The following is an 11,144-nucleotide window of genomic DNA, read 5'->3' on the forward strand; positions in this document are numbered from 1 at the left end:
GATGGTTGGGTGGCATCACCAACTTGATGAGTTTGAGCAAGCTCCAGGAGTTGGAGATGGATAGGGAAGCCTGGTGCGCTGCAGTCCATAGGGTTGCAAAGAGGCGGACACGACTGAGCGACTGAACTGAACTGATAGCACTGAAGCCAATGAATAATGTGAGATACAATGAAGTCTGCATTAGATTTAAAGAGGATGTCCAAATCTGACCAGCATCTCCTCTAATCTGAAGCAGGTTCAGTTTTGGCAAATTGAGTAGGTTCTGAAGAACAATTCCAATAATTAATCACTAACTTGAAGATGTGAATTCTTGTGCAAGCACAGCTAGACTTAAGGAGACAGTTTACCTGGCCTGTCTTCCTACACTATCATATGCTTGCAAAGAAGACTGCTGAAGAAGACATCATTGTGTTTATGGTGGGAAATGTTTGTTTTAAGCTCTTCTGGTCTCTATGAAGGGAAATTTTCTATAAATATTTCCAGCCTCTTGCCCTTTCTCTCCTACAGTGAGAAACCTGACTGGTGAATTAACCACTGGTCCACATTTCTTGACTGAGTAGAGCTAATCTATCAAGCCAGAGAATTAGTGAATTAGGTCTTTTTTTAACCTCTAATCCACCACTTGCAACCTAATCAGAATGAGGTAAAAGTCTTAGGCAAGTGTGTCTATTATGAAGACCCAAACTTTCCCTTGAATGGGCTATTTCAGGTATGGACTAGGAGACAGAAATCTTAAAAGACCATTGATATGATACACATCCTCTAACAGTTCTCTCAATATTAAAGTATATCTCCATCTGCCTAGGTCTTGACCACAATCAATCTTCAGTTCAGTTCAGTTGCTCAGTCGTGTCTGACTCTTTGAGACCCCATGAATCTCAGCACGCCAGGCCTCCCTGTCCATCACCAACTCCCAGAGTTCACTCAAACTCACGTCCATTGAGTCGGTGATGACATCCAGCCATCTCATCCTCTGTCGTCCCCTTCTCCTCCTGCCCCCAATCCCTCCCAGCATGAGTCTTTTCCAATGAGTCAACTCTTCGCATGAGGTGGCCAAAGTACTGGAGTTTCAGCTTTAGCATCATTCCTTCCAAAGAAATCCCAGGGTTGATCTCCTTCAGAATGGACTGGTTGGATCTCCTTGCAGTCCAAGGGACTCTCAAGAGTCTTCTCCAACACCACAGTTCAAAAGCATCAATTCGTCGGCGCTCATCTTTCTTCACAGTCCAATTCTCACATCCATACATGACCACTGGAAAAACCATAGCCTTGACTAGACGGAGACTTAAGGGATAACAAAAAGGTGAGAGGTATTATGTACTGGGCTCCCTAAACCCTACAACAGCCAGGGTGTTTTTAGTTCTCCCTGCCAAGAGGCAAGGCATGGCTGCAGAGAAACTGAACAACGAGCTGGTAGTGAACTTTGCACAGCACACAAAAGCACCCTAGGATAATCACAGATTAATCAGTATTCACCTGCCTCTGGAACCAGTGACTACACATGCTAAGGGAAACCGCTTAAAGAGAGCATATAAAAAGTGTCCCCAAGAAGCCAATTAAAGAAGAGATCACAATAAGGTACCCATTCTCCTATGTAGACTCTGAAACTGTTATTCCAAGATACAGGGATATATAATAACTACTTCACTACTCTTCGGCAAAAAGCAGGCCAGAACAGAACTGCTCTTTCCAACAATAACATGCAAAATAAATAACATGAAAAAGTAGCACTACAGGAAAAGAAAGTGAAACTGAAGTCGCTCAGTTGTGTCCAGCTCTTTGCGACCCCATGGACTGCAGCCGATTTTCCAGGCAAGGATACTGGAGTGGGGTGCCATTTCCTTCTCCAGGGGATCTTCCCAACCCAGGGATCGAAATCGGGTTTCCCGCGCTGCAGGCAGACGCTTTACCATCTGAGCCACCAGGGAAGCCACAAGAAAGAAGGAGGGATCATAAAGCGAGGAAGGGGAAGAAGATAGACATCTGAAAAATTGCTTCATAGAACAGGTTTAAAGAAAAACTGGTCTGCCTGAAGATAAATGGAACAAACTCCATAAAAGAGATTTTTTTAGTAAGAGCTAAAGGAAGCTAAATATATAAAGAAAAATAAGAGAAAAACACCAGAGGACTCAAAACTACATTAGAAACAATTCCAAGTAGAATAGATACTTTAGAAAACTAAGTTAATAATACTGATGACAAACCTGGGAAGATCATTCAGAATGAAGATTATAAGATAAAGGTGGTTAGATTTAAACAAAGTGGTTAGACAGAACAAAATGATGTATACGTTTGGAATATAAACAATTGAGATCTAATCTATGTAACACTCTTGGACAGAGAAAGACAGATACAAGGAAAAGCCAAAATATTCAAGAATACAAAGCTGAAAACTGAAGGGGTTCATCATGTTCCAGGTAAAATCAATACAGAATGATCAAGAATAAGATATATTGTGGAATGTTGCTGAATTTTAAAAGGTAAAAAAAGAATGCTACTAGGATCTAGACAAAAAAAAAGGACCACCTACAAGTTAAATTATTTATCCTGACCTCAGGCATCTCCTCAGCCACATTACATTATGGATAAAAGTGAGACTGTACAGTGTTGAGGGTAAAAGAATATGACATGGAATTTTCTACATAACTGTAATACAATTTTAATGGATATATAACATTTCATTTGTATGGATGTACTATAATCTACTTGACTGGTCTATTACTGATGGATATTTAGACTGCTTCTAGATTTTATTATTTCAAACCACATTGAAATTAATAAACATACATGCATTATTTAAAATACATGTTAAGATACTATAAAATTAATTCCTGGACAGATAAGGGCTGAATCAAGAGTTCATGCATTAAAAAAACTTTAAACCTAAAGTGATATTTGCAAATGACTCAACAAGGGCGAAATCATCATCATAATAATACAATAAAGAATTACATAGAAAGCAAATATTGGATGCGAGCAGAAGTTTGAAAAGTCTGACTTCAGAAAAAAGGAAACACATAACAGATGAAAGAAAAACACAATGGAAAAGGGTATGAGGATATTATATAACAAAAGCCAGTTCACATGAGGAAATCTTTCCAGTCACAGATATACCGAAAAGTCTTTCACACACCCCATCTGTTGTTGTTAAAAATTTAAAGGAGGCACAATGAGTATTGAAAAAGGTAAACAACAAAGGAAAAGGGAAAAATTTTAATAAAAAGCATGTACTACTACACAATGAAATACAGTTTGATAGTACAGAACAAAACAATACTGCTTTATATCTGATATTTAATATTTTCTCCTAGTTCAGTTATTGGTATAAATTTTATTGCTTTATAATAAATATTTCTAAAAAAATATGGCTTCCTAGTTTTTCCACCAGTCTTATGTTTGCAGTTTTTACACTTTGGACTGGCTGATCTGTGAGCAACCACCTAACCCTAACATTAATTACTGTTAATTAGAACAACTTCTTGCACATAACTGTTTCAACGTCAAGATGTACAGTAATTTTGCACTAATAAATACAAAAAATTTCAAAGAATACTGGATATGTCAGGCAAATAAGAATACAAAAGCGACTAGAAAGTTTGGTCATATAAAAAATATATACATACCATTGGATGATGTTTATTTGGCCAGTAAATTATTAGTATAATTAACTCCTACTAAAGGATGAGGCACCTGTGGCTACTGCATAAATATTGATGTGAAGATCATTAAAGGAATATCACGTTACAGTACGTTAACTGAGTCAGAACCAAATAAATCAATACATACTTAGAAAAAAACCCCAAACCATGGTTAAACGTTATCTTCCCAATAAGCTATTCCACAGTGATCCACAGCTTATGATCGTTTTTATGCTTCGTGCATTAAGATAATCTATTACTTGAAAAATAACCCCACCCCCTCTACTGGCAAATCCACAGCATCGCGGGTTAATTGCCAGGATGGATTTTTTTTTCCTCCCCTCTCCATCTTTCTCGGAGCATCAGGTATATAACCGCTGACAGCACTTGGGCACTGACCAGGTGATCCGAGTTTCCATGACCGCCTAGGATCGGTCCGTGGCGCTGGGATAAAGGCCTTGGGCTGCAGGATTTGTGCGCCGGGACTCTGCAGCTCCTGCCGGCCGCACTTCGTCTTAAACCGCGCCTTCACTTAGGTTGTGTTTTTACCCATTGCTAGCCATTTCGTTTCTAAAGAAGACATTCCCATTACAAAATAACGACAGGAAAATAACAAGATAAAAAGGAGGTCAGCAGGAAAGCACCTAAAGGCCGGGAGCATCTGCTTCTAATGGAAGCGACCTCCACCTTCGAGAGAAATCATTCAATCAAGCCTCAGGCCCCGGCGCTCCTTCGCTCCCCGGGGGGAGCGTGGGCGGGACTCCCTCAGTCCCGAGGGGACGCAGGCAAGCCTAAAACCACTGCCAGCCCGATCTGCCCAGAGTAAGCCCGGAGGAGCTCGGCCAGGACTTCGTCCGGGAGGGAGGCCGCAGGGGCCGGGGTCCCCAAGGGAACCGGGAAGGCCGGCGAGGCCCCGAGAGACCGCGTGCGCGCGTGGCGGGCGCCTCCCGCCGGCGCAGCCACCCAGGGGCGTCGCCATGGGAACCGAGGGTTTGGCCTCCAGGCCCCGGTCGGCCGGGGAGGGCGCGGCCCTTCGGCCGCCCCGCAGGATGGGAGCCCGGGGAGGCCGCCGCCGACGCTCACCTCGACGTCGGAGTCGCGACGCGCCCGTCCTCTGCCGCCTCGGGTCCCGCTCGGCCGCGCGGGGGTCTGTCCCGGTGCCGGTTCCTGCCGCCGCCGCCTTCGCCGGGGCGCTCCCGCAGCCGGTGCCCCTCCGCACCAGAGCGTGGAGGTGTCGGGCTCCCGCCGCGGGAGGCGGGAGATTTAAACGCTGCGGCCTGGCGCACGCGGGAGCCGCGCTGCCCTCGGCGCCTCGGCCCGGCGTCCTCCGCGTTCACGCCTCTCGCTCCCGCCTAACCCCGACCCACGGAGGCCCCGGCTCTTAGCCGGTTCTTGAAGAAACTCCGGGACCCTCTCTGCTCCTCCTTTCCGGAATCCCTCTAATAAAGTGAAATGACAGACACCAAATCGTTAAGGTACCGAGTGGGCGACCTCCGAGGCGTAGGGAAGTAGAGGGGATTCTGCGCTCGTTTTTCGAGCCCGGGACCCCGCCGCCTCCCAGCCCCACTGCACCTGCGGGCGCTGCGCTGCCACCCCTGCGGGAACAGAAGCTTCTGAGCCCTGGCCATCCCTCAGTCCTCGGGCGCTTCTCATCACGCGTGGCGGCACGCGGGAAACGTCCACCTACTGTATAGCTTATTTAAAAGTGTAAAGAGGATTAAAGCAGCGATTTAATAACTGACCTGAGATGCACATTTGTGCCTGAGTGCTCAGTAATGTCTGACTCTCTGCGACCCCATGGACGGTAGCTCTGCCAGGTTCCTCAGTCCATGGGGTTTTCTAGGCAAGAATACTGCTGTGGATAGCCATGCTCTTCTGGGGATCTTCCCCACCCCCCCCCCCCCCCCCCCCGCACCGAGGGATCGAACCCTTCTAAGCCATTGGGGAAGCCTCAACTTAACCACAGTTTGTCATAAATTAATCTTCAAGAATCAAAGGTAAAATTTGCACCTAAAAACCTCAAGAAAAAATATTCGAAATAAGGCAAAAGTAAAATTCTGTTACTGGTAAAAGACAATTTAAACTCAAAGTGCTTTCTTTTTATTTATTTGGTTGCCCTGGGTCTTAGTTGCAGCATGTGGTATTTTTAGGTTGTGGCCCGTGGGATCTAGTTCCCTGACCAGGGAACAAACCTGGGTCCTCTGCTTTGAGAGCATGGTCTTAGCCACTGGACTACCAGGGAAGTCCCAAAGTGCTTTGTTTTTAAACGTTAACAAAAGTTATCAACTTTAAAACTTTACAAATATGAATTAGTCACAGCTGTGACATATGGGCGAGCAAGGAAAAATAACGAGGTGGTAAATAAAGCCTATAACATTATGAAAAACATAAACATGGGGTGAGATTCTAGAATATTACAAAGTACTTAGCTTTAAAATTCGGGGGGAAAAGGTTTTATAATAAGAAAAAGGGTAAGCTATTTATACTACAGAGCTAATTTGGACTGAAAATTAAGTCTTTAGACCAGGAATTCTAACCTTGAGATATATGAGGTTTAAAGGTGAATACATGAAATAATATGCAGAAATTTGGCTTTTTTTTTTAAGAAAAAAATCTTCAGCTTTCCTTAGAATCTCACAGTCCAGATCCTTAAACGGGTAAGAGTTATAACTTGTCAAATATGATGTTTGCTGTAATTCCACAGATCTTTCCTGACTCAGGAGTCCCTCCTAAAGGCATACCTCTACTCTCAAATTCAGCTCCTCTGCTGTTTCTACCTGCCTGTCTCTCCACTGGGTGCTTCTCCACGTGCATGTCAGTAGCCTTATCTATTAGCACAGTGCCTAATGCACACTTCCTTATGGATGAATGTTTATTCAATTAATAAATGAACAGAAAGGATAGCTAACTAACAAGTATACAATGTTAATTACCTAAAAAGAACTGAACACCTTTCTCCTCAAAGAATAAATGCTTCTAACATGGTAAGCAAGATGACTTCAAGACTGTTACTATCAGCACAGTAAGTTTCTTGGGGTATTTTAGAAAGGGCTTATTCCAACTGGATGAAGTTTAACTCAAGAGGATATTCAACTAATAGCTTCTACAGGTCAACCTGAAGCAGAGAAAGGGCCTCCAAGGAACACAGTAGAAGTCAGGGTAGTGACTCTAGGGCCCAAACTGTCGGTTTTGCTCAATTAGGGAAAATTACCGAGAGATATACAATGTCTCTGAGCCAAATAATGTAGCATTTACACATCACTTCGCTTTACAGGTCACTAAGGAAAGCGTGCAAGTGGGAGCACAGTATAGGAATGGTGTCGGCAAGCAAGGTAGAGCTACTGACACTTCCCGGTCAGGAATCAGGTCTTCTCACTCATGGTGTTGGATTGATAAGAACTATTTAAATGTCCTTGTACAAATCCCTTAAAAATGAGGCAGCAGCAGTAGTTAAAATTCAGTGTTTCATTAAAAGAAAAACCTTTTTTATAAAATGAAAGGATTTAACACAGTGAAAATACTTTATATGGGAGGGTTTAATTTCATTAAGAAGTGACAAACATTCAGTGAACTGCTATTTCATTTCCTTCAACATACTAATAGATTTATCTCAGGATAAGCAGTGTTTTCGTCCATTTCAGGCTTCCACAAGCTAACTAGAAAAGCGGACCATTAGATGGCTTGGAATGTGGAGATCCACAATCTAGGATCCCAACCTGGAGTCCAGATTTCCTTAGTGAGCAATGATCTTTACTTTTATTTTTGCACCATCAAGCAAGCCTCTGGTTGTTGTTCAGTCACTCAGTTGTGTCCAACTCTTTGTGACCCCATGGACTGCAGCATGCCAGCCTTCCCTGTCCATCATTTCCTGGAGTTTGCTCAGACTCATGTCCATTGAGTAGTTGATGCTATCCAACCATCTCATCTTCTCCCCTTCTCCTCCCGTCTTCAGTCTTTCCCAGCATCAGGGTCTTTTCCATTGAGTCGGCTCTTCGCATCAGCTGCCCAAAGTATTGGAAGTTTAGCTTCAGAATCAGTCCTTCCAATGAATGTTCAGGGTTGATAAACCTTTAGGATTGACTAAAGCATGGATTATGATCGATAAGCCTCCAGTTAACATCCCAAATAAAACATCAATTGATATGAGAAAACACATTAAGAATTCTACCCTCCTGTTTTATTCTTAAGGATTAGGGACCTGTTGAACCTGATGTCCTGAAGCCTGATGCCATGGAAATAGCTCCAGTTCTTCCAGGTGCTCCACTTTCTTTGTAATCTGATTTTATCAAGGAAGTCAGAAGCAGCAGGTCAGTGGCAGTCAGTCAGAGTGTGGAGAAACTATCTCCCCCATGCTCATGCTAGTAATTACTTACACATGGCAAGGTGAGTATGCTTACTTTGCCATACTGCATTTTTGTTGATTCTGTAAGGCTAGAATTAGTATTAGTGAAATGAATTGTTTAAAATGTGAATTGTTAAGAGACATAAAAAGGTATTTCCTCCTCCTGAAACAATCATTGAACTTTTTTTGATAATTTTCAAAGTTCCTATTTTGCTTATATTTCACAATTCCTATGTGAAAATATAGCAATGGATCTTGAAAGTATACATTTACATATTATTATGGTAATACATTAAGTGGTCTACTAAAATCGAGATCAATTCTAAAGGCAATAACATGCAAAGCTGAACATGGTAATTTGGTACCAAATAAATGCCCCTTATATTTGTATACAATCTTTCTTTCATCTAGGTGAAGACATTTTTCCCACTTACTCATCACATGTATAAAGAATAATTGTTCTTATGCATGACTTAAGAATAGGCAGAATTTGTATGATTAAGAGCTTGAACTCTGAGATAAATCCAAATTCGGATTCTTATTCTGCTATTTACTGGCTGCATGAAATCTGGTCAAATAACTTGACCTCTCTAGCAAATATTCTTTAAAATAAAGATCTTTTATTTTAAAGGACTCAGTGCCTTCACTGCCATGGCAGGGGTTCAGTCCCTGGTGGGGGAACTGAGATCTTGCAAGCCCCGCAGTGCAACCAAATAAAATAAATCTTTTAGTAGCCATGTCAGAAGATTGTTAGAGGGATAGTTTTTTGCTCTTTTTATAGACACCACTGGAAGATAATACACTTCCTCAAACTTGGGAACCAATGGAACTAATATTGGAATAACGATAGTTAATCTAATTATATTAAACCAAAAAACCCCTTTTCTACTAAGCTACATTAGAGATATATTTGGCTTCTGTAACATAATAAAACATGAATGTGGTTACTAATAGAAGTCTACAATAGTTAAAAAATGTCAGTATTAAAGTGACTTAACATGGGAGAATGGCATTGAAACACATATACTATCATGTAAGAAACGAATCGCCAGTCTATGTCTGATGCAGGATACAGGATGCTTGGGACTGGTGCACGGGGATGACCCAGAGAGATATTATGGGGAGGGAGGTGGGAGGGGGGTTCATGTTTGGGAATGCATGTACACCTGTGGTGGATTCATGTCAATGTATGGCAAAACCAATACAGTATTGTAAAGTAAAATAAAGTAAAAATAAAAATTTAAATTAAAAAAAAAATAAAGTTACTTAACAAAATTCCTGCTGATTTTATACCTGGCAATTTCTGATTTGCAAAGTTTAGATATCACTTGTCAAATGAAACCTGATTCTAATTAGTGGCTTTTAAAATAAAACATATTAATTGAATACCCTTGCTCATGCATACTGTTAAAGTGTCATTTTTTTCCCTTTTAAGAATGGTTTAGTGTGTTTGTGTAGTTGTTCAGTCGTGTCCGACTCTTTGTGACCCTATGGACAGTAGCTCACCAGGTTCCTCTATCCATGGGGATTCTCCTGGCAGGAACATTGGAGTGGGTTGCCATGCCCTCCTCCAGGGGATCTTCCCAACCCAGGAATCGAAGTGGGGTCTCCTGCATGGCAGGTGGAATCTTTACCAGCTGAGGTACCAGGGAAGCCCAGAAGGATTCCAAAGATTAATATTTTTCCTTATAAGCAAATGATTTTTCAAAACTATAACATTGGCCAACCCAGTACACCAAAATAATTTTTATAAACAGATTTCAATGTTATTATCAGAAGTTCCCAGATAGTTTCACTTTGTAGGGCTGTTTGTTCAAATGTGTATTTTATGTCAATTTAAAATTTGATTTGTACTTTCCTCCTGATAATGCTGAGAAGCATTCCAAAATATTATGCATTGTTGACAACAGTTCCAATATGGTCATTCTAAATTCAAAGAATATGAAAAATATTGGTCATCTATTCATAGAAAAGCTATTATATCATTTTATATAGAATAAAAATCTTAAGTAACTAAAATTTCTACTTTAATAATCTCTAGGTAATCATCACAGCCAGGTTTTATTTTCAGTTTCCAAATAGGAAGATCATCATCTTACATAAGACCTGGAAGGCAGCTTTATTTAAGAGGAAAATAAAACTTCTTAGCAAATGAAAATATTCTGCTCACTTTCTGCCACAAGGTATTTCTGAGCTCTCATTTCTGATCTTTCTGTGCTTCCTCCCCTGCCAGAAATAAATTCCATCTTCACTTCCCCAACCAAATATCTGTCCAAATCTCAATCAGATGTCACTCTTCTACATGCCTTTCTTGGTGGCCGCTTCGATCCCCACAAAGCTAACTGCTCCTTTGTCTATGCTTCCTTTCTACCTTAGGTTCACATCTTTCTTTGCACTTTAGGATACTGTTGTAACCAATTTTTAATTGAGCATCTCCCATGTGAAAATGTGATCTTTTTGAAGGTAGTCTCCATACATTTTCCCCCCTCCCTTCCACCCCAGCAGAGACCCTGGCACATGGTAGAAGTGAAGTTGCTCTGTGAACCCATGGACTGTAGCTTACAAGGCTCCTCTGTCCATGGAGTTTTCCAGGCAAGAGTACTGGAGTGGGTTGCCATTTCCTTCTCCATGGGATCTTCCTGACCCAGGGATCCAACCTGGGTCTCCAGCATTGCAGGCAGACACTTTACCATCTGAGCTACCAGGGAGGCCATGGTAGGTCAGCCTTATTCCTTGGACTGACTTTTTCAGCAATTAGAGTATATTTTGAGCCTAACTTTAAAATTAGGAAGTTTGTTGCCAAACAGAAAAGAAATTTCTTAACACTTTGATGGGGTTAAAATAAGGATTAACATGTTTATGAACGGCATTACTATGGCAAGACAGCATAGATAACTCTGTCCTGGTCTGCAGGTCCTGAACACTGCACTGTCTGGTTCCCAAATTCCAGCTGTGAAAAAGCAGCTCCAGTCATTTCTCCAAGCAAATCTTAGGAGCAAACAAGTCCACATAAGGCCTCTGTCTCTGGTGTAACTAAAATGGAGGAAAATGGACTATTGAAAGGGACCCTCTACTTTTTTAGACAAGACAAATGATGGGAGGAAGGAAAGCACTATGTTTTAAAAGGACTTAAGTCTTCTAGGTTTCTGTTGGCCTCTCATGCT

The sequence above is a fragment of the Budorcas taxicolor genome, chromosome 2, assembly GCF_023091745.1.
Source record: "Budorcas taxicolor isolate Tak-1 chromosome 2, Takin1.1, whole genome shotgun sequence".
Lineage (NCBI taxonomy): Eukaryota > Metazoa > Chordata > Mammalia > Artiodactyla > Bovidae > Budorcas > Budorcas taxicolor.